This window comes from Rhinopithecus roxellana, chromosome 2 (genome assembly GCF_007565055.1).
Source record: "Rhinopithecus roxellana isolate Shanxi Qingling chromosome 2, ASM756505v1, whole genome shotgun sequence".
Taxonomy (NCBI): domain Eukaryota; kingdom Metazoa; phylum Chordata; class Mammalia; order Primates; family Cercopithecidae; genus Rhinopithecus; species Rhinopithecus roxellana.
Window position 1 is genome coordinate 3,655,257 of NC_044550.1, and position 23,990 is coordinate 3,679,246.

Genomic DNA, 23,990 nt, shown 5'->3' on the forward strand with positions numbered 1-23,990 from the left:
AAAGGAGTTATATAAGATATCAAATAGCTTATGAATATATGCCTTTATTGGTAGACAGTAACAATATTATTATTTATTAATTGCTAAATTTTACTAAGTTTAAAAAATAAAAAAATACTGATAGAACTGAAAAAGTCTAACAAAGTGAGGTAGTACACAGCCTGAGAATATGTTTCAAGTATATAACATAAAATTATCAAGCCATTTTTCTAAGGACTGAAATAACTAAAGGTTTTCACTACAATTTTTATAATGTTTTCATTTTTTTTTTTTTTTTTTTCAGGTTAAGAAATACCTTTTAATTTAGGTAAATAAAGCTCAAGGAGGTGGGGCTGTCATCTGTGGTGTCAGTCCTTCTAGCCCCTGGCTGTCAGTGTCGCTCCAGGGCCTTGACAAGCAGCTCATTCAAGCGGCCCACCATGGCCCTAGGGTCGTCAACAAGCCCAGCGGCAATCATGGCGTTCTCGTATATCTGATCCACCAGCAGCTGGGCCAGGCCAGGCTCGCTTGCCCGCAGCTGATTCAGCTTCTTGATGAGCACATGCCTGGGGTTGATCTCCAGCGTGGGCTGCAGGAGCTGTGCGCGCTCCTCCTGGGTCTTGGCCAGCTGCTGCATGCGCAGGAAGTGGCGGGCAGCCCCCATCTCCAGCACGGTGACCATGGCAGGGTGGGTGTCCAGTCGCAGGGTCACCTTCACGTTGGTGACACGCGACCCCAGCACGTTTCTCATCCAGGCCATGAGCTCCTCCGTCTCCTTCTCTGACAGGCGCTCGGCAGCTGGGGACCCGTCCTCAAACTTCTCCTCCTTGTAGTGATCCACGACGATGTCCGTCTCCACGGAGATCAGCTGCTTCTTGTCAAACTCACGAAGGTGCAGCAGGGTGAGCTCATCAAACTGCTCATAGCCGAAGAGAACCTCTGTGTCTTTCTTCTTCATGGCCTCATAGTAGGGCGAGTGCTCTGCCAGGTGCTGGCTGGGGGCGCACAGGTAGTAGATGTTGCGGGTGCCGGCCTGCATTCGACTGGCGTATTCTGAGAGGCTGGTGAACTGCCCAGTGGGCAGCACTGAGGACTCGTAGCGCAGCAGCTTTGCTATGTCCTCCTTGACCTCCTGCTCGGTGGTGGTCACAATGCCCTCCCGCATGAACAGGCCGTAATCTTCAAAAAACTTTGCATATTTTTCAGCATCTTTTTTACTCTGGTCAATGAAGAATTTGATCAGCCTCTGCTGTAAAACGTCCCGGAGTTTCCTGATGAGCATGCTCTCCTGCAGCAGCTCCCGGCTGAGGTTCAGGGGAATGTCCTCACTGTCCACCACACCTCGGATGAAGCGCAGCCACTTGGGCAGAATGTCCGTGGCCTTGGTCTGGATGAGGACTTTGCGGCTGTACAGTGCAACGCTGGAGCCCAGCTCCCGGCTCACGTCAAACATGGACGGTTTCGTGTCCGGCACGTAGAAGAGGCTGCGGATGTTGAGCGGCGCGTCTGTCTTATAGTGCAGGGTGTAGCGGGGCTTGTCGTAAGCCTGCGCAATGTAGCGGTAGAACTCCTCATGTTGCCACTCGCTGATGTCCTTGGAGTCCATCATCCAGATGGCCTGCAAGGTGTTCTTCCGCCTTCCGTTCAGGTACAAGGGGAAGCTGACGAAGTTGCTGTACTTCGCTACCACATCTCGCACCCGGGCCTCGCTGGCAAACTCCCTGCAGTCGGATTTCAGGTGGATGATGATTTTTGTCCCGGTTCTAACTCCTGAAGCTTCGGCGATTTCAAACACTCCAGAGCCATCTGAAAGCCACCGGTAACCCGGGCTCCCCGGGGCTGCCGAGCGGGAATAGACCTCCACTCTGTCGGCCACCATGAAAGCTGAGTAGAAACCCACTCCAAACTGGCCGATGATCTTGCTGCTGGCCTCAGCCTGGTTCTGCAGCGTGTCCAGGAAAGCCTTTGACCCCGATCTGGCGATAGTCCCCAGGTTGGACACCAGCTCTTCCTGTGTCATCCCGATAACAGTATCCTGGATGGTGATGGTTCCTTTCTCGGCATCAGTCTGCAAGTGAATCTCCATTTCTGGCAGTGCTTGGCCGTCAGACACCAGTTTGTGACGCAGTTTTTCCAAGGCATCGCTGGCATTGGAGATCAGCTCCCGTATAAACACCTCTTGTTCTGAGTACAGGGACCGGGCAACGACGTCCAAAAGCTTCTTTGTCTCAGCCTGGAACTCAGGTTTGGAAACAGAACCCTGCACGCTCTCTGTGCTGCTGATGATCGAGTGCAGGGTCTTCTCCTTGTCCTCGGCACTCTGCGTGCTCAACAGCCGTCCTGCCTGGAAGCTCCAGGCCAGATTTCGCCTGGGGCCCAACTGGGCTGTGGTCCTCCGAGGACACAGAATTGGTTTTCCTCCCGGGGCAGCAGCCAGCGCCGGCGCCCGCAGCAGAGGCCGCAGGCGACGGCCCCACAGCAACAGCGCCCGCAACTCGCGCGCCATGTCGTCCTCCCAGAGCGCCGCGCACAGCCACGCGGGACCAAACAGGATGGGACGGGCAATGTTTTCATTTTCAAAGGTTTACTTGTCACTTTCTAACCAAGCAGGCAATAAATTTAGGAACTAATGTCCAAATTGAAAAAAAAAAATGATAAACTGATAATCTGTAAATTACTTAAAAGGTGAAACTAAAATATTGGAGTAATTTGACCACCAGCAAATTATTATCTCTATTATTCTCCATTTCCAGAATTTTGTGATACTCATTTACATACTTATTCAACAGAAAAATTCTATAGACAAAATGGCACATTTTCCAGGCTATTCTTTTATATATGTTTGAGATTCAATTATCAAGACACAATCACCCTATATAGTCACTAAAATGGCTACAGGGGAAAGATACATTATTGAATTTAGAAAGCAGGTCTTTGAAAATCATACAAAATCCACAAAATAATTATGCTTGCCTTTGCATAATAAATAATTTATTTTCAACATATAAATTTTCCACTGATGATATAAATACATATGAGCAAAGTATATTATGTATATGGGAAAATATTATTTAGAAACTTATAACTCAAGTAATCAACTATTTTACCTGTTGTCTTAAAAATTCATGTGGCTCATTTTCTGGTTTGTCCTCTCACCATATGTTTTCTATTTATTATACCATCTAGCATAATAATGCAGTAATTTCAGTTAAAGTTTATGTCCTCTCTTTGACTGTGACCTCCTTGAGGGTCAGAACTGTTTCTTGTATGTTGTTTTATTCAGAATATCTGACACAGAAACTTAAAATCAATTGATGTTTTAAAAATGGTTGTCAGAGAATAAGTGTTTCCCTGTCAGATTTTTAGAATTAAAAAAAAAAAAAATGCTCTGCTCCATTTCCACCTTAAATCCATAACTCATTTCCCAGAGGCCAGAGGCTTCCATTTCCACATGAGATAATTCATTTAGATTAAAGTTCCCTGTTTAAGGTAGAAGGTGGCAATCTAGCTGAAAGGATCAGATAGAGGTTAAAAAAGGAAGAAGTAAATGGAAATTTAAAAATTGAAAGGTAGTCCAAATTATAAAATTGAGCTATAGCACCATGATATTGTCTGATAGAAACATTAAACTTTTTTTTAATATTTTGGGTTTTACGGACCTGTTGATTTTATGGCATACATAGTAAGATGAGCTGGCTTTCTTGTTATTTTTACTGTAGCATTGCTAACTAAACAAAAAATAGTTCATAGAAGAAATTAATATTTTTAGATAAATGATACAATGCAAGTAAAATGGAGACATGACAAATAACTGCAGTATTACTACATCTATTCTAAAATATTTTCAACACATAGTTCTCAAAATGTTGATATTATCCATGTAAATTATCATGAATAATTAGTGAATATTCATGAAACATTCATTGACATAATTTATAAGTATTGATTAAAATTCACCAATTAGTGTGCTTATGGACAATTTATCTAATATGAAAACATGAGGTCATATTTTATGTACATGTGTGTTCATGTGCTCTATTTAAAAAGTGAATTTGTATGAGCTTTAATGCTTTATCTATCCAAAATAAATTCATTCCTACTGTTATGCTCATGATTCCTACTGCTATTTGTGAATAATTTGGATAGCTTTTATTTGTGCCAAATAATATGCAACTTAATGAAAGAAAATGACATTTAGGTCATTTGCATTCTGTAGAATTACTCAGTTAACTAAGGCCATGTATTGAAAGAGGTCTTGATGGCATTAGATATCTGTTTACTAAAAAGTGGAAAGAACGAAGAAACATTTTGTAACCTAGGTTTATTTCACTTTTTAGACTTTGCTTTATTTGTGTATTTAATGGTGGCCCTTACCTGCTGATTACTTTCCCAATTGTATGCATTACTCTTCCAATCATTTTCTGATTTCTTGTCATATGCTCCAAAGAGCATTTAGAACCTTGCTATATTTCTGACTCTAGCTTCACACACTAAAATAAATAAAAACCACATAAGAAATCATCCATTTTATCTTTGTTCCTAGTTTATATTTGATAACATATATTTAATATCCTTTCAGAAATTTATAAGCAGGTTTATCTAATTTATTATCAAATAAAACAGGTAAATAAATTGAACCCAATTCAATGAATAATTACAAAGGATCTACACTGGGTAAACTGTATCAGATTTTGAGCGTACAAAATGTCTCTCATATTTTAGAACTCCTTTGATAGTGGGAAAAAGAGATGGTATTTCCTGGGAAATACGAAGTTGAAAACTTATTTTAGATGGTGTGTCATGTCTCAATAAATGTTAGGAGAGTGGTTCTTCCTTCAGACTAGATTGAGCAAAAGGATTTCTTACTGCCCCATCTTTTTACATGAGTAAAGAAGGAGAGAAACAGTGTACTATGATGTTGACTCCAGTCAAAATGTCCTGAACCATCAGTGCTGGACTGCTTAGGTTAGAGACAAAAGCCACTATCTTTTATGAATTTTGACATGTGCACTATAATGGACACATCTTATCCTCATGTCTTTTCAGCTGGAAACAATTATTTTCCTGATAAAATGCTTCAAAAAGATCCATTGTTTACTTTCCAGAGAAGACTGAAGCTTGACCTTGGGCTATCAGTTCCTAGACAGTTCTCCTTCAAGGCTCACAAAATAAATGTCTCTGCAATAACCAAGTTCCAAAATCTAACAGATATCTCCTGCTTTTCAAATTTCTTTTTAAAAATGAATTCAACGACATTGAAAAGCATAAGGATGCAAAAACAAGTGCTTATTTTGTAAAATATCTTTGCTCCTTATAAAAATGCAAACAGAAAATTCACATCTCATTGTAAAGGACAAGTCGAACGATGTAACGAGACCAGTAGTTTTAATGAAATTGCATGGCATGGACACATTTTTTCTTCTACTCAAACTTACAGTTAGGAATTAATTCAGCAATTACTTAACCTAGTTCAGAGATTCCATGCATATAATTTTGTGGAAATTCAACATAGAACAATTTACAGAATAAAATCTCTTGTTTAAATTTTTCAACTGGATGCTCAATTATATCTGTAAATGTTCTTTGCATCAGAAGTGAATACTTTAATTTTATATTGCTTTTACTTTACAAAATCAACCATGTATTCTTACTTTTAAAAAAAGATAAGAGTGATATAAAGAGAAAACACAAAAATAGTCAATATTTTTGGTTATTATTCTAACATGTATTTAGGCTTCCATATATTTGTTTGTTAATTCAATACTGAGTTTACGGAAAATTTATTTTTTAAAAAACAGAATTGGGCTAGGTGCAGTGGCTCACAACTGTAATCCCAGCACTTCAGGAGGCTGAGGCGGAAGAATCAAACCCCTTGATCCCAGGAGTTTGAGACCAGCCTGGGCAACACAGGAAGACCCCCAACTCTACAAAATAAAAGTTAAAAAATGACCACATGCCTGTGGTCAGTTACTTGAGGAACTGAGGCGAGAGTATCCTTTGAGCTCAGGAGGTTGAGGAGGCAATGAGAGGTGATGGAGTCATTGACCTGCAGCCTGGGTGACACAGAGAGATCCTGTATCAAAAAATAAAAGAGAATAGAATAAATTAAAATAAAAATAAATTAGAAGGAGATTTATAAAGTCTATCATTTGCCAAATGTATATCTAGGATGAAGTTTAAAAAGTTTTCCATAGAAAAATCCATAGCATAGGAGAAAGTTAAGGATATGAGTAACAGTCCCAGCCTATAAGAAGAAGGAAGCCCTTTGAAGTACTGTGTACTTGATCTGAGGGAGATAGCTCAAGAAGATAGAAAATAGAAGAAAGGCAGGAGATAAGATTCAGATAGTCTGGATTTCCTCATAGTTGGGACAAACTTCAGGAAACAGGAGTTCTAGAGTTATCCTGTTGTATATAAGGAATCCTGCTTTCTAGGGCATAAGAAAAGAAGTTGTGTATGCATAGTGTCCTGTCCAACATAGTGTTTGGGAAGTGTATTCGCAATGTCTGTTGGTGGAGGCAGAGAAGCTTACCTTACAGGAATAATTGGTCTGAAAGAGACCTGGACAAGTGGAAAGACATGCTAAAGATTCTAGACGCTAAGGCATAGCTCTTGAACATTAACAACAGGTGCAATTATGATCCTAAATGAACAAGTAAATCCATGGATATCACACACAATGATCAGGCCAGTGGAGCCATACCAGTTACACTCCAGCAAAGAGGAACAGGGACTCAAGGACAGATCATAGATCTGTAAACATTCTCTTGGGCTTCCCATACCTCTTTCCCATCCCTCACCACCTCAAAAACCAGGATGAGAAACATTTTACCCTAGAAACAGTCATGAAGGAGGGAGGAGAACTCAAACTTTAAGGCAGGGAAGAATAACCCTGATATCTAGGGCCTATCCTTAATTAGTATTTACATGATTTTATATTTCTGTAATTTTGATTGATTTATTTATTTTTATTTCAATAGTTTTGGGTATACAGGTGGTTTTTGGTTAATAGATAAGATCTTTAGTGGTGATTTCTGAGATTTTTGGTGCACCTGTCATATGAGCAGTGTACACTGTGCCCAATATGTAATCTTCTATCCCTCATCACCCTCCCACTCTTCTCCACTAAGTCTCCAAAGTCCATTGTACAATTATTATGTCGTTGGAAGCAATTAAAATTCACTTACAAGTTTAAGTTACCTGTTTTCCTCCCTGCTTTGCTCCATTCAAATACAAATCCAAAGCCGGGACAAAGTGAGGATACCAGAAGAGAACTACCTTAGTTACTGAATATAAAGTTATTCACTTTCTACACATCTAAATTTACTGTGCAAATTTCAAACCTGTGACAAATTTTAAAGTAAAATGAACGAATGCTCACTATTTAAAAATACAAACAATTTATTGTTATCGTTTTAGGAAAGACAAGTTATAGTTAACACACAAACACTGGATATCTTCTTTCTCCCCTGCAGATCAGCTATCTGTTTTCTCCTCCCTGCTATGTGTCCAATATGCTGATGGTCATAAATACTTCTAATACATAAATACATACTTCTATTCTTCTGGCTTTCACTGGCTTCAGAAAATGTGGAGTACCAGCAGGACCCAGGAATCCTGCAGTTCTGGGCTCTGTCCCCATAGGGTAGTTGTGGACTTGCTGTGTCTCTCAGGTGACAGTGACAGCTCTGCCCAGTTCCCTCCATGCAGTGCTGACTTCTTCCCAGAAACAGCTAATGCTACCAATGTCTTGTGTGTCCTTCTAAAGTATTTTAAGTTTGCATAAATATCTGTGTATATAGGGATTTTTATAACTATTCTATATATTTTTCAAAATTACATTCAATAGAATATACTTTAAAGTTTATTTACCTTGTATTCTATTCAGAGTTTTGTATATCATACTTATTTACTTAGTTGATATATCTTATAAATTATTCCCTGTTAGTTCATGTAGAGTTGCCTCATTATTTTATGCTGGTTGCAATTTAACATAACATGTAACATGGTTTGGCTGTATCCTCACCTAAATCTCATCTTGAATTGTAGATCCCGTAATTCCCATGTGTTGTGAGATGGACATGGGGAGAGATAATTGCATCATGGGGGTGGTTCTCCCATACTATTCTAGTGGTAGTGAATAAGTCTCACAAGATCTGATGGTTTCATAAGGGAAAATACCTTTGACTTGGCTCTCATTCTTTCTTTTGCCTGCTGCCATGTAAGATGTGCTTTTTACCTTCCACCATTACTGTGAGGCCTCCCAGCCATGTGGAACTGTGAGTGCATTAAACCTCTTTTTCTTTATAAATTATCTACTCTCAGTTATGTCTTTATTAGTGGCATGAGAACAAACCAGTACACTATGAATGTTCTACAGTTCATTTACATATTTTTATCACAAATTTTTTCAATGGACTTGATATGGTTTGGCTGTGTCCCCACCCAAATCTCATATTGAATTGTAACTCCCATAATCCCCACATGTCATTGGAGGGACATGGTGAGAGATAATTGAATCATGGGGGCCAGTTTTTCCCATGCTGTTCTTACAGTAGTGAAGAAGTCTCACAAGATCTGAAATTTGCATAAGTAATGGAGAGTCAAATGTTAATTGCTAAAACAATGGGGAAAATGTCTCCAGGACATGTCTCTCTCATCACAAGCCAGGAAGCCTAGGAGGAAATGGTTTTACAAAGGGCTGTTCTGCTGCAAATGCTCTCTTGCCTGCCTCCATGTAAGATGTGTCTTTGCTCCTCCTTCACCTTTGGCCATAATTGTGAAGCCTCCCCAGCCATGTGAACCTGTGAGCAAACACTTTTTCTTTATAAATTACCCAGTCACAAGTATTTATTCATAGCAGTATGAAAATGGACTAATACAGTAAATTGGCACTGGTAGAATGGAGTACTGCTATTAAGATTATAAACATGTAGAAGCAACTTTAGAACTGGGTAACAGGCAGAGGTTGGAACACTTTGGAGGGTTCAGAAGAAGACAGGAAGATGTGAGAAAGGTTGGAACTTCCTAGAGACTTGTTGAATGGTTTTGACCTAAAAGTCCAGGCTGAGGTGATCTCAGATGGAGATGAGGAACTCATTGGGAATTGGAGCAAAGGTGATACATGCTATGCTTTAGCTAAGAGACTGGCAGCATTTTGTTCCTGCCCTAGAAATCTATGGAAATTTGAACTTGAGAGAGATGGTTTATGGTGTCTGGCAGAAGGAATCGCTAAGCAGCAATAGAGTCAAGGTGTGACTTGGGTGCTCTTAAAAACATTCAGTTTTATTCATTCACAGAGATATGGTTTGGAATTGGAGCTAATGTTTAAACAGAAGGCAGTGCATGAAAGTTAGGAAAATTGGCACCTTTACAATGCAATAAAAGAAAAAAAAAACATTTTCTGAGGAGAAGTTCAAACTGGCTGCAAAAATTTGCATAAGTAATGACAAACCAAATGGTAATTGCCAAGACAATAAGGACAATGTCTCCAGGGCATGACAGAGGTCTTCACAGCACCCCATCCCATCACAAGCCAGGAAACCTAGGAGGAAAAAAATGATTTTCTGGGGCAGGCCCAGGACCTTGCTGCATTGTGCAGTCATGGGACTTGGTGCCCTGTGTCACAGCCATGGCTAAAACAGGTCAACATACAGCTCAGGGTGTTGATTCAGAGGGTGGTAGCCCCAAGCCTTGATGGCTTTCACATGGTGTTGGGCCTATGGGTACACAGAAGTCAAGAATTAGAGGAAGAGCTTGCAGTGAGCCAAGACTGTGCTGCTGCACTCCAGCCTGGGCAACAGAGCGAGACTCCATCTCAGGAAAAAAAAAAAAAAAAAAAAAAGAATTAAGGTTAAGGAACCTCTGCCTAGATTTGAGAGGATGTATGGAAACACCTGACTATCCAGATAGAGGTGTGCTGCAGGGGTGGAACCCTCATGGAGAACTTCTGCTAGGGCAGTGAAGAAGGGAAATGTTAAGTGGGAGACCCCACACACAGTCTCCACAGGCGCACTGCCTAGTGGAGCTGTGAGAAGAGGTCCATGGTCCTCCAGACCTCCAGAATGGTAGAACCACCAACAGCTTCACAGTGTATCTGGAAAAGACTCAGGCACTCAATGCAAGCCTATAAAAGCAGCCAGGAGGGGGAATGTACCTTGCAAAGCCACAGGGGTGGAGCTGTCGAAGACCATGGGAGCCCATCTTTTCCATCAGTGTGACCTGGATGTGAGACAGAGTCAAAGAAGATCATTTTGGAGCTTTAAGATTTTACTGCCCATCTAGATTTTGGACTTGCATAGGCCCATAGCCCCATCAATTTGGCCAATTTTTCCCATTTGGTACATGTGTATTTATCCAATGCCTGTACCCCCATTGTGTATGGGAAGTAACTAACTTGCTTTTTATTTTACAGGTTCATGGGCAGAACGGACTTGCCTTGTCTCAGAAGAGCTGTCATGTTTTTTTTCTTTTTGGACTATGAACTTTTGAGCTAATGCTGAAAAGAGTATACTCCGAGGAACTGTTGGGAAAGTGTGATTAATTTTGAAATGTGAAAACATGAGATTTGAGTGGGCTCAGATGTGGAATAATGTGGTTTTCCTGTATCCCCACCCAAATCTCATTCTGAATTGTAACTTCCACAATCCCCAAGTGTCATGGGAGGGACCCGGTGAAAGGTGATTGAATCCTGGGGACGTTTTTCCCATGCTGTTCTCAAGATAGTGAATAAGTCTCATGAGATCTGATGATTTTATAATGGGCAGTTTCCCTGCACATGCTCTCTTGCCTGCTACCATGTAAAATGTGCCTTATTGTGAGGCTCCCTAGCCATGTGGAACTGTGAGTCCATTAAACCTTTTTTTCTTTATAAATCACTCAGTCTCAGGTATTTGTTCACAGCAGTGTGAAAATGAACTGATATAGGACTTTTAGTTTTTTCTAACACTTTTGTGTTATAATGATCTTATTAATATTTTTGCCCATATATTATTCCTCATGTCTAACCATGTACAGGGAATATTATTATTAATGGAATTTTTGATAAGTGGATTCAAATTTCCTTTATAGAGATTGTAAAACTTTATATTCTGCCCAACAATATATGAGACCATGTTTCTTAACTCCCTTCTCTTATACAGTGTTATTATATACTTGATTCTCCTAACTTATAAAATTGATATTTTTCTAAATAAAGTTGATGACTTTTCGCATGTTTAACAACAATTTGTATTTGTTTCTCTATGTTCTTTCTATGTATATTCATTCCCAATTCTTGAAATGTGTTGGTCTTTTAATTATTTGAAAGAGTTCTTTATATAATGTAGAGATTAATGTTTTACTGTAAAAAATAGGTAGCATATTTTAAAACTCAGCTTGTCATTTGTATTTGTACTTTTCCATTATTTTACCATTCAGAACGATTTTTAGATATGCTACTGAGTTTATTATTTTATTTTAGACTACAGAGTTTTTTTTGTCATCATTATCAAAAGCCCTGGTGAAAAGTCAGCCTTGAAAATACCTAGGATATAATGGGTTTATTTGTGTTTCCTTACAAATACAATTTTCAATGTATGTCATAAGAAAAGTCTGTGACACATTCATCTACAGTAGGTTTATAAATGGCAAATGATAAAATAATTATTATTCAGTAGTAGAGATGGAGTAAAATTCTTCATTTCCAGCAAAGTACAAGAAGTTGCCAATGCAGTGCTCCGAAGACCACATTTGGAGTAACAAGGCTGAAGAGTATGCCATTAAGGGTACAAATGCTAGTACTTGAGGCAGCCACAACTTTATTTCACTAGAAAAAGACAAATAGAATTCCAAATAACTGTACCAATTCCTTCACCAAGAAATGCAGAAATGTTCAGGTTACTTAGCAGTTGTTAACTGCTTTGTTGTTTCATGTTGTAAGTGTGTGAAATGGCATAATTTGATGTTTTAATATGCCTTTATCATGATTATTAATGAGCATGAATAAATACATTTGTTTTATCTTTTTCTCAGTCTTTCCAGTTTTCTTTTTTAAAATTACTTTAAATTTTATTTTAGATCCAGAGGTACATGTGCAGGTTTGTTATATGCGTATAGTGTGTGATGCTGAGGTTTGAGGTATGAGTGATCCCATCACTGAGGTAGTCAGCATAGTACCCAACAGGTAGGTTTTCAGCCCTTTTCCCCTTCCCCCTCTAGTAGTCCCCAGTGTCTATTGTTCCCATCTTTATGTCCACATGTACCCACTGTTTAGCTCCCACTTATAAATGAGAACATGTGGTATTTGGTTTTCCATGCCTGCATTAATTTGCTTGGATGATAACTTCACACTGCATCCATGTTGTTGCAAAAGGATATTCTATCTTTTTTGTGGCAGCATAATATTCCATGATATATAGGTACCACTTTTTTTATTTAACTCACTGTCGATGGGAATCTACATTGGTTACATGAATTTGCTATTGTTAATAATGCTGCAATGAACATACAAGGGTATGTGTCTATTTTATAGAATAATTTATTTTTCTTTTCATATATACCTAGTAGCGGATTGCTGGGCCTAATGATATTACAATTTTTACTTTTGAGAAATCTCCACTTGGTTTCCACAGTGGCTGAATTAATTTATGTTCCCACTAACAGTTACATCCCTTTTTCTCCACAGCCTCCCAGCAGCTGTTATATTTTTTTCTTTTTCATAATAGACAAAAATCATATGATCACCTCAATAGGCACAGAGAAACATTTCTATATAATCCAACATCCTTTCATGATAAAAAACCCTCAACAAACTAGTCATTGAAGAAAGATACTCAAAATAATAAGAGCTGCTATGACAAACCCACAGCCTACATCATACTGAACAGGTAAAAGCTGGAGGTACGCCCCTTAAGAACAGAAACAAGACAAGGATGCCTACTTGCAATACTCCTTTTGAACATAGTACTGGAAGTCCTAGCTACAGCAATCAGTCAAGAGAAGAAAATAAAAGGTATTCAAATAGGAAAAAAGAAGTCAAATTATCTCTGTTCACTGACAGTATGATTCTAAATGTAGAAGACTCCCCAAAGAAAGGTACCTGTAAATGATAAACAACTTCAGTAAAGTTTTAGGATACAAAATCAATGTATAACAATCTTTAGCATTGCTATACACCAATAACATCCAAGCTAAAAGCCAAATCGAGAACACAATCCCACCTACAATAGCCACAAAAAACAAAACACCTAGGAACACAGCTTAATGAGGAGGTGAAAGTTTTCTACAAGGAGAACTACAAAACATTGCTGAAAGAAATAAAAGATGACACTAACAAATGGAAAAACATTCCATGCTCATGGATAGAAAGAATCAATATTGTCATTAACAAATTGCCATACTGCGCAAAGCACTTTATAAATTTGATGCTATTCCTGTCAAACTCCCAACATTTTTCCACAAAACTAGAAAAAAACTATTCTAAAATTAATGTGGAACCAAAAAAGAGCCTGTAGAGCCAAAGCAATTCTAAGCAAAAAAGAACGAAGTTGGAGGCACTGTAACACTAAACTTCAAACCTATACTACTATTCTATAAGGCTACAGTAACCAAAATAGCATGGCACTGGTACAAAAACTGACTCATAAAATAGATATGATGCTATTATTTCTGTTTTCTACCAGAATAACTCAATACTTCATTTCTTCACAACTCTCTGTAGTTTTATTTAGTCTTTTTTCATCCCAAAGATATTATAATTTTTGTTGCTGTTATACATATTTGATGTTTGTTTAGATTTATCTGCATATTTTTAACGTTGTTTTCTTTTTCTCCTCTTAGAGTGACTGTATACCTGCTAAATTATTCTTTAAACATGTTATTTAGTGAGGGTTTATATATAGCAAACATGTAATTTTTACTTTCTGACCATGTTTTTATTTCTTCCTCCCTCACTCCTGACAGATACTAATCTGTTCTTCATTTAATGGTTGTGTCATTTCAAGAACGTTACATAAATGAAATCATGCAATATGTAACCTCTTGACCCTGGCGCTTTTTTTTTTTTTTTTTTTTTTTTTTTTTTTTTTTTTTTTTTTTTTTTTTTTTTAATGCAGGAGCATAATTCTCTTGTAAACCAGCCAGACTGTCACATGTATCAATAATTTGCTCCTTTTTATGCCTCAATATTAATAGTATTTTATGGTATGGACATACCATCATTTGTTTAGTATTTCACCATTTTAACGACATCTGGTTTTGTTTCAGTTTTTAACTAATCTGAATAGTTTAGAAGAGTCAAAAAAAAGAAACAGTCTCTTGTATGTACCAATATTTTTATATTATTTTTAAAGAGGTTTTCAGAAAAATTAAATAGCTGTAAAAAAGATTCTTATATACCCACTCACCACCATCTGAAACACAATTTTCCATATTATTAACATCTTGCATTCATGTGACTGATTTATTACAACTGATGAGCCATATCTTGATACATTTTTAATTAACTAAAGTCCACAGTTCACATTAGGGTTTACTCTTTCCATTGTACATTCTATAGGTGCTAGCAAAGGTATAATGACATATGTTCACCAATACGGTATGATACAGAATAGTTACACTACCCTACAAATCTCCTGCGCTCCAACCTATTATTTCTCTCCTCCTCCTTCCCAGCAAACATTGATCATTTTACTGTCTCCACACTCTTGACTTTTTCAAAATGTCAAATTGTGGGAGTCATACAATATGTGGCCTAACATTTTTCACTTAGCAATATGCATTTATTCTTCCTTCATGTCTTTTTATTACCCGATAGGTCATTTCTATTTATCACTGAATATCATTCAATTTGATGTATGTGCCACAATTTATTTATTAATTTGCCTATAGAAAAACACATTGGTTGCTTCCAAGTTTTGGCAATTATGAATAAAGCTACTGTAAATACTCATGTGCAGGTTTTTGTGAGGACATATTTTCAATTCATTTGTGTAAATACCAAGGAGTGAAGTCTCTGAATCATATGGTAAGATTATGTTTAGCTTTGGAAGAAACTGCCAAACTGTTTCCCAAAGCGGTTGTACAATTTTACATTCCCACCAGCAATAAATAAGAGTTTCTGTCCTTCCACATTTACACCAACATTTGATATTACCAGTATCTGGATTTTAGCTATTCTAAAAGGTGTGTAGCAGATTTATTCATATTTTTCTTACTGTGATTTTTCTTACTTCATGTTATTCCTAGTCTTTTTTTCTTACCACCTCCTTACTGTTTAGAGAACTTCCTTTGGCTCTTCATTTAGGATAGCTCTATTGGTGGAAAACTTCCTACATTTCCCTTCACCTGAGAAAGTCTTGATTTTGCCTTCCTTTTTAAAGGCTATTTTCATTAGATATAAGATTATGGGTAAATAGCACTTTTTTTTTTTTGGCACTTAAAAGATATGTGCTACATTTTTCTGGTCTCTGTAGTCCTGATGTGAAACCCACTATGATTCAAATTGTTTTCCCCTATAGATAAGGTATCACCTCTCTCACAGACTTCAAAAACTTTTCTTTGTCTTTAGTTTTCAGAAGTTTGAGTATGATGTGTCTTGGTATTGATTTATTTGGGTGTATTCTCTTTGGAGTTTGCTCAAGCATTGAATCTTCAGGTTGATTTTTATTTATTTTTATTTTTGCCAAATTTGAAATTTTCAGTCACTCTTCTTGCAAGTACTTTTTCTATTCCATTCTCTCTCTCCTTTCCTTCTGGGACATGATGACATGAATATTAAGCTGTTTGTTGTAGTGCCACAGGTTCTCTTAAAATTCAGTCTATTTTCTCTCTGTTGTTAAAACTGTATGATTTTAATAGTTCTATCTTCTAGTTCATTGATTCTGTTCTCTGTCCTTCCCATGCTGCTGCTGAATCAGTCTACACAGTTATATTTTCTGTTCTAAAATTTCCATTTAATTTATATTTTATTTCTTTGCTGAAACTTTATATTTATTTGTGAGGCTATTTTTTAATTTGTTTCAAGAATTTTTGCAATTGTTCCTTGAATCGCTTTTATAATGGCTGCTTAAAAATCTTTGTTAGATAATCCTAACATCTCTGTCATGTAGTGCTGGCATCTATTGACTGTCATCTGTCATTCAATTTGAGATCTTACTGTTTCTTGCTATGATGCATTTCCTTTTTATTAAAACCTGAAGATTTGGGGCATTATATTTTAAGATTTCAGACTTTATTTAAATTTTATCTTTTAGCCAGCTTCTTCTGAAACTGCTCTGGCCTCAGATGAGGAGGCCCTGGCTCATTACCTTCCATGGTGGATAGACACCTACATTCTTTACTTAGCTTCTGTTGACACCCGAAGGGGGAGGTTCTTCATTACTCCCAGGCAGGGGTGAGAGTCCTGGCTCTCCAGTAAGCCTCCAATGATATGTTCTTTTATGGGAGGGATAAGAGTGCTTCATTACTGCTCCTCTGATGGTCTCTACTGACATCATGAGAAGAGAGGTTGATGGCCTTATGTATAGTGGCTGCTGGTAAAAGATCTGACTCTGTATTAGGCCTCTTCTGACACTACCCCAGGAAGAAGGAGGAGGGAAAAGGATGCCTCGTTACTATTGGATGGAGGTGGAAGTCCAGGTTCCAATGAGGTCTTCACTTTCAGCACAGCTCAGGCGGATTCTACCTGGAGGAGATGAAAGTCCTGGTTCCCTACTTATCCTCTAATACCACCCCAGCAAAGTTGGAAACCCCTTGTTACAGCTAGGGAAGATTGGAATTCTAGACTCCTCATCGAGTATTTATGGGCATGGGTATAAGTGTGGCCACAATTTTTTTTGTAGTATTGGCTGCAGTAGAGTGGGTATTTTCTAAAACTTTGCTGTCTTTCTGGCCCTCTCCTTTCCTTTTATTCATCCCCATGCCACAGACGTAGGGGGAAAAATCATGCTTTTAATTATTGATCACCAATAAGCACCTCTCAGACAAATGGATTAATTGAATAAATGTTATGGGTATCAAGTAAATTTTTAATCTTCCTGCAGATTGCCAGAATCATGAGACAAAGAAATTACTTTTGTAGTTTTATAAGGAATAAATCTTATCTTCAATGTCATAATATCATAATGTTTTCAGGTGAATCTTTGTGATATAAGCATATAATCACTCTCTGTTAAAAAGAACGTCTTCCAGATTTGTGATATTTTCTGTCTGGCCTATTTTAACAGTAGACCTGAATAACAATTATTAGGCAAAGATCTATGTTTTTGTACCTTGGTGAAAATAAACACATAAAATGTTTTAAAATGTTATTTACTTTCTGTAATAAAAAAGAATTTTTAATATGTTTCTCCAAGAGTGATAAAATGAAAGATTTGCCATTTTTAGCTTTGTTCTGGACCCATAAAATTTGCACCTATATAAGTTTCACTCAACGTATGCTTTAAATATTTTGCCTAAAAGTAATATGTGAACTTTGGCTTTTGTCTGGAAATCTTGACAATTGAGAGAACATAAACAGAAAAAGAAAAGAAATTTTCTATAGTATGCATAGTCACTAATTCAAGTACGTATACCTTAAATACAACCTTAAAATACACTGTTAGTATCTATTTTTCGAAGAAAATCTCAATAGGATAATTTTAAAATTTTAACATAGTGTACCTGCTTAAGCTGATAGCAACATGAATCTAGAAACTAATCAAATTATTTTTAATGGGAAGATAATGCTCTTGCCTTAATTTTTAAAATTAAGGTAATTCTAATCATACATTTTGAACATATACAAGCATAATTATCTTTGTCACTATCATGTGGACTAGCCAATTTAAAACTACAAATTATATTGAAAAGATAAGTGGAATGAATAAGAAAACCTCGTTTAATACACGCTATGCTTTTTTTTTTTTTTTTTTTTTTACCTTGAACAAGTCCTTTCAATCTTCTGAAAACTGAAAGATTTCTTTGTTCAATCAATAAATATTCTCTGATCACAAAAGTTTTTTGAATTCTAACTTCTTTCTTCAAAGAAGTAAAGCACACTCTGATATTAGTCACAACAAATATGTTCTAAATCAATCTAAACAATATCAATTTGTGAAGGGTTTATTTACATTAATTTACTAGTCATTGTCCAGAACCCATGCTCAGAACACAAAGATATTAATGAAATTGGACCCTAGATGAGAAGCAGGGTCTCAAAATGAAAACATAGATATTAAAATAAAATAAAGTGTTTATTTTATTTTAAAATATTTTATTTTATTACCTAATTATTTTTATTATTTTAATTTTTTTCCTTGGGTCGTACTATTTTATTGGCAGGTCAGCGAAGAGCCAGAGGTAAAAGATCTTCAATTCATATCCCCCAATCCCGGGGACTCCACCTGAAGGAGAGCAGAAACTTAGGAGCCTGCCACTCTGAGGACCTTGGAGTTGAGCAGGTTGTTGTAGTAATATTCCTGGCCCTCTAGCTGGCTGCAATACAGGGAGATCTGTGACGTGAAGTTCATAAGCCCATGGTACTCCTTGTTCTGCCACTCGCTGTCAATGCACACATTACCCAGCTGGGCTTCATAAATATGTTATTTCAAGAAAGAAATTAATGTACTATTGAGAAAAATATTTGAAAATTATGATTAAACATATTTAAGAAACTGCAAATGGAGGTGCAAGGTAATTAAGTCATATCTCAAACAAAGTCTCTTCATGTGGTGACATTAGTTACTGACTACATTATCAGAACATAACACATTTACAGTAATAGCACTGCACCATTTATGATGAAACCTATAATGTAGCATTGCCAAACAATATTAGAAATCAAAATGATTTTTTTAAATGCGGTTTTATTTGGTGTAAAAAAGATACTTGTTCTGTTCAACAAAATTGCCACAACCAAGGTATGTTTTCATTTGTCTTCTGTTTTTTTTTTTCTTGTTGTTGTTGTTAAGGTGTCTTACTCTGGTAATTATCTTAGTACATCGCAATATGTTGCCTTTGAAAATAGTTTTAATTAATTGTCTAAAAACCTTGCTTGAGGCAAGATGGCCGAATAGGAACAGCTCCAGTCTCCAACTCCCTGGTGCAAGCGACACAGAAGACCGATGATTTCTGCATTTGCAACTGAGGTACTGGGGTCATCTCACTGGGGAGTGCCGGACAATCGGTGCTGGTCAGCTGCTGCAGTCCGACCAGCGAGAGCTGAAGCAGGGTGAGGCATTGCCTCACCTGGGAAGCGCAAGGGGGAAGGGAATCCCTTTTCCTAGCCAGGCAAACTGAGACACACAACACCTGGAAAATCGGGTAATTCCCACCCCAATACTGCACTATAAGCAAACGGGTACAACAGGAGATTATACCCACACCTGGCCGGGAGGGTACCATGGCCACGGAGCCTCCCTCATTGCTAGCACAGCAGTCTGCGATCTAACCACAAGGCAGCAGCGAGGCTGGGGGAGGGGAGCCCACCATTGCTGAGGCTGAAGTAGGTAAACAAAGCCGCTGGGAAGCTCAAATTGGGTGTAGCTCACAGCAGCTCAAGGAAACCTGCCTGTCTCTGTAGACTCCACCTCTGGGAACAGGGCACAGCTAAAAAACAACAGGGGAAGCAGCAGAGGCCTGTGCAGACCCGAACGACTCTGTCTGACAGCTTTGAAGAGAGCAGTGGATCTCCCAGCACAGAGGTTGAGATCTGAGAACGGACAGAGTGCCTGCGCAAGTGGGTCCCTGACCCCTGAGTAGCCTAACTGAGAGACATCCCCCACTAGGGGCAGTCTGACACCCCACACCTCACAGGGTGGAGTACACCCCTGAGAGGAAGCTTCCAAAGTAAGAATCAGACAGGTACACTTGCTGTTCAGCAATATTCTATCTTCTGCAACCTCTGCTGCTGATACCCAGGCAAAAAGGGTCTGGAGTGGACCTCAGGCAATCTCCAACAGACCTACAGCTGACGGTCCTGACTATTAGAAGGAAAACTACCAAACAGGAAGAACACCTATACCAAAACCCCATCAGTACGTCACCAACATCAAAGACCAGAGGCAGATAAAACCACAAAGATGGGGAAGAAGCAGGGCAGAAAAACTGGAAATTCAAAAAATAAGAGTGCATCTCCCCCTGCAAAGGAGTGCAGCTCATCGCCAGCAACGGATCAAAGCTGGTCAGAGAATGACTTTGACGAGATGAGAGAAGAAGGCTTCAGTCCATCAAACTTCTCAGAGCTAAAGGAGGAATTACGTACCCAGCGCAAAGAAACTAAAGATCTTGAAAAAAGAGTGGAAGAATTGATAGCTAGAATAATTAATGCAGAGAAGGTCATAAATGAAATGACAGAGATGAAAACCATGACACGAGAAATACGTGACAAATCCATAAGCTTCAGTAACCAACTCGACCAACTGGAAGAAAGAGTATCAGCGATTGAGGATCAAATGAATGAAATGAAGCAAGAAGAGAAACCAAAAGAAAAAAGAAGAAAAAGAAATGAACAAAGTCTGCAAGAAGTATGGGATTATGTAAAAAGACCAAATCTAAGTCTAATTGGGGTGCCTGAAAGTGAGGGGGAAAATGGAACCAAGTTGGAAAACATTCTTCAGGATATCATCCAGGAGAACTTCCCCAACCTAGTAGGGCAGGCCAACATTCAAATTCAGGAAATACAGAGAACACCACAAAGATACTCCTCGAGAAGAGCAACTCCAAGACACATAATTGCCAGATTCACCAAAGTTGAAATGAAGGAAAAAATCTTAAGGGCAGCCAGAGAGACAGGTCGGGTTACCCACAAAGGGAAGCCCATCAGACTAACAGTAGACCTCTCGGCAGAAACTCTAAAAGCCAGAAGAGAGTGGGGGCCAATATTCAACGTTCTAAAAGAAAAGAATTTTAAACCCAGAATTTCATATCCAGCCAAACTAAGTTTCATAAGTGAAGGAGAAATAAAATCCTTTACAGATAAGCAAAGGCTTAGAGATTTTGTCACCACCAGACCTGCCTTACAAGAGACCCTGAAAGAAGCCCTAAACATGGAAAGGAACAACCGGTACCAGCCATTGCAAAAACATGCCAAAATGTAAAGACCATCGAGGCTAGGAAGAAACTACATCAACTAACGAGCAAAATAACCAGTTAATATCATAATGGCAGGATCAAGTTCACACATAACAATATTAACCTTAAATGTTAATGGACTAAATGCTCCAATTAAAAGACACAGACTGGCAAACTGGATAAAGAGTCAAGACCCATCAGTCTGCTGTATTCAGGAGACCCATCTCACATGCAGACACATACATAGGCTCAAAATTAACGGATGGAGGAAGATCTACCAAGCAAATGGAGAACAAAAAAAAGCAGGGGTTGCAATCCTAGTCTCTGATAAAACAGACTTTAAACCATCAAAGATCAAAAGAGACAAAGAAGGACATTACATAATGGTAAAGGGATCAATTCAACAGGAAGAGCTAACTATCCTAAATATATATGCACCCAACACAGGAGCACCCAGATTCAGAAAGCAAGTCCTTGGAGACTTACAAAGAGACTTAGACTCCCATACAATAATAATGGGAGACTTCAACACTCCACTGTCAACATTAGACAGATCAACGAGACAGAAAGTTAACAAGGATATCCAGGAATTGAACTCATCTCTGCACCAAGCGGACCTAATAGACATCTATAGAACTCTCCACCCCAAATCAACAGAATATACATTCTTCTCGGCACCACATCGCACTTATTCCAAAATTGACCACATAATGAGTAAAGCACTCATTAGCAAATGTAAAAGAACAGAAATTATAACAAACTGTCTCTCAGACCACAGTGCAATCAAACTAGAACTCAGGACTAAGAAACTCAATCAAAACCGCTCAACTACATGGAAACTGAACAACCTGCTCCTGAATGACCACTGGGTACATACGAAATGAAGGCAGAAATAAAGATGTTCTTTGTAACCAATGAGAACAAAGATACAACTTACCAGAATCTCTGGGACACATTTAAAGCAGTGTGTAGAGGGAAATGTATTGCAGTAAATGCCCACAAGAGAAAGCTGGAAAGATCTAAAATGGACACTCTAACATCACAATTAAAAGAACTGGAGAAGCAAGAGCAAACACATTCAAAAGCTAGCAGAAGGCAAGAAATAACTAAGATCAGAGCAGAACTGAAGGAGATAGAGACACAAAAAACCCTCCAAAAAATCAATGAATCCAGGAGTTGGTTTTTTGAAAAAATCAACAAAATTGACAGACCGCTAGCAAGACTAATAAAGAAGAAAAGAGAGAGGAATCAAATAGATGCAATAAAAAATGATAAAGGGGATATCACCACGGACCCCACAGAAATACAAACTACCATCAGAGAATACTATAAACACCTGTACGCAAATCAACAAGAAAATCTAGAAGAAATGGATAATTTCCTGGACACTTACACTCTCCCAAGACTAAACCAGGAAGAAGTTGAATCCCTGAATAGACCAATAGCAGGCTCTGAAATTGAGGCAATAATTAATAGCCTACCAACCAAAAAAAGTCCAGGACCAGATGGATTCACAGCTGAATTCTACCAGAGGTACAAAGAGGAGCTGGTACCATTCCTTCTGAACCTATTCCAATCAATTGAAAAAGAGGGAATCCTCCCTAACTCATTTTATGAGGCCTGACGTCATCCTGATACCAAAGCCTGGCAGACACACAACAAAAAAAGAAAATTTTAGACCAATATCCCTGATGAACATCGATGCAAAAATCCTCAGTAAAATACTGGCAAACCGGATTCAGCAGCACATCAAAAAGCTTATCCACCATGATCAAGTGGGCTTCATCCCTGAGATGCAAGACTGGTTCAACATTCGCAAATCAATAAATGTAATCCAGCATATAAACAGAACCAAAGACAAGAACCAAATGATTATCTCAATAGATGCAGAAAAGGGTTTTGAAAATATTCAACAGCCTTTTATGCTAAAAATGTTCAATAAATTCGGTATTGATGGAACGTACCTCAAAATAATAATAGCTATTTATGACAAACCCACAGCCAATATCATACTGAAAGGGCAAAAACTGGAAAAATTCCCTTTGAAAACTGGCACAAGACAGGGATGCCCTCTCTCACCACTCCTATTCAACATAGTGTTGGAAGTTCTGGCTAAGGCAATCAGGCAAGAGAAAGAAATCAAGGGCATCCAGTTAGGAAAAGAAGAAGTCAAATTGTCCCTGTTTGCAGATGACATGATTGTACATTTAGAAAACCCCTTTGTCTCAGCCCAAAATCTCCTTAAGCTGATAAGCAACTTCAGAAAAGTCTCAGGATACAAAATTAATGTGCAAAAATCACAAGCATTCTTATACACCAGTAACAGACAAACAGAGAGCCAAATCATGAATGAACTTCCATTCACAATTGCTTCAAAGAGAATAAAATACCTAGGAATCCAACTTACAAGGGATGTGAAGGACCTATTCAAGGAGAAATACAAACCACTGCTCAGTGAAATAAAAGAGGACACAAACAAATGGAAGAACATACCATGCTCATAGATAGGAAGAATCAATATCGTGAAAATGGCCATACTGCCCAAGGTTATTTATAGATTCAATGCCATCCCCATCAAGCTACCAATGAGTTTCTTCACAGAATTGGAAAAAACTGCTTTAAAGTTCATATGGAACCAAAAAAGAGCCCGCATTGCCAAGACAATCCTAAGTCAAAAGAACAAAGCTGGAGGCATCACGCTACCTGACTTCAAACTATACTACAAGGCTACAGTAACCAAAACAGCATGGTACTGGTACCAAAACAGAGATATAGACCAATGGAACAGAACAGAGTCCTCAGAAATAATACCACACATCTACAGCCATCTGATCTTTGACAAACCTGAGAGAAACAAGAAATGGGGAAAGGACTCCCTATTTAATAAATCGTGCTGGGAAAATTGGCTAGCCATAAGTAGAAAGCTGAAACTGGATCCTTTCCTTACTCCTTATACGAAAATTAATTCAAGATGGATTAGA

General features: G+C 38.2%; 1 pseudogene across 1 annotated transcript; it reads right to left on the reverse strand.

Annotated features, from left to right (window-relative positions):
- Positions 1-261: 261 nt before the first annotated feature.
- LOC104676618 lies at positions 262-2,535 on the reverse strand (annotated as a pseudogene). The gene has a single exon (XR_749943.2). The product of XR_749943.2 is annotated as a heat shock protein 75 kDa, mitochondrial pseudogene (transcript).
- Between the last annotated feature and the right edge of the window lie 21,455 nt (positions 2,536-23,990).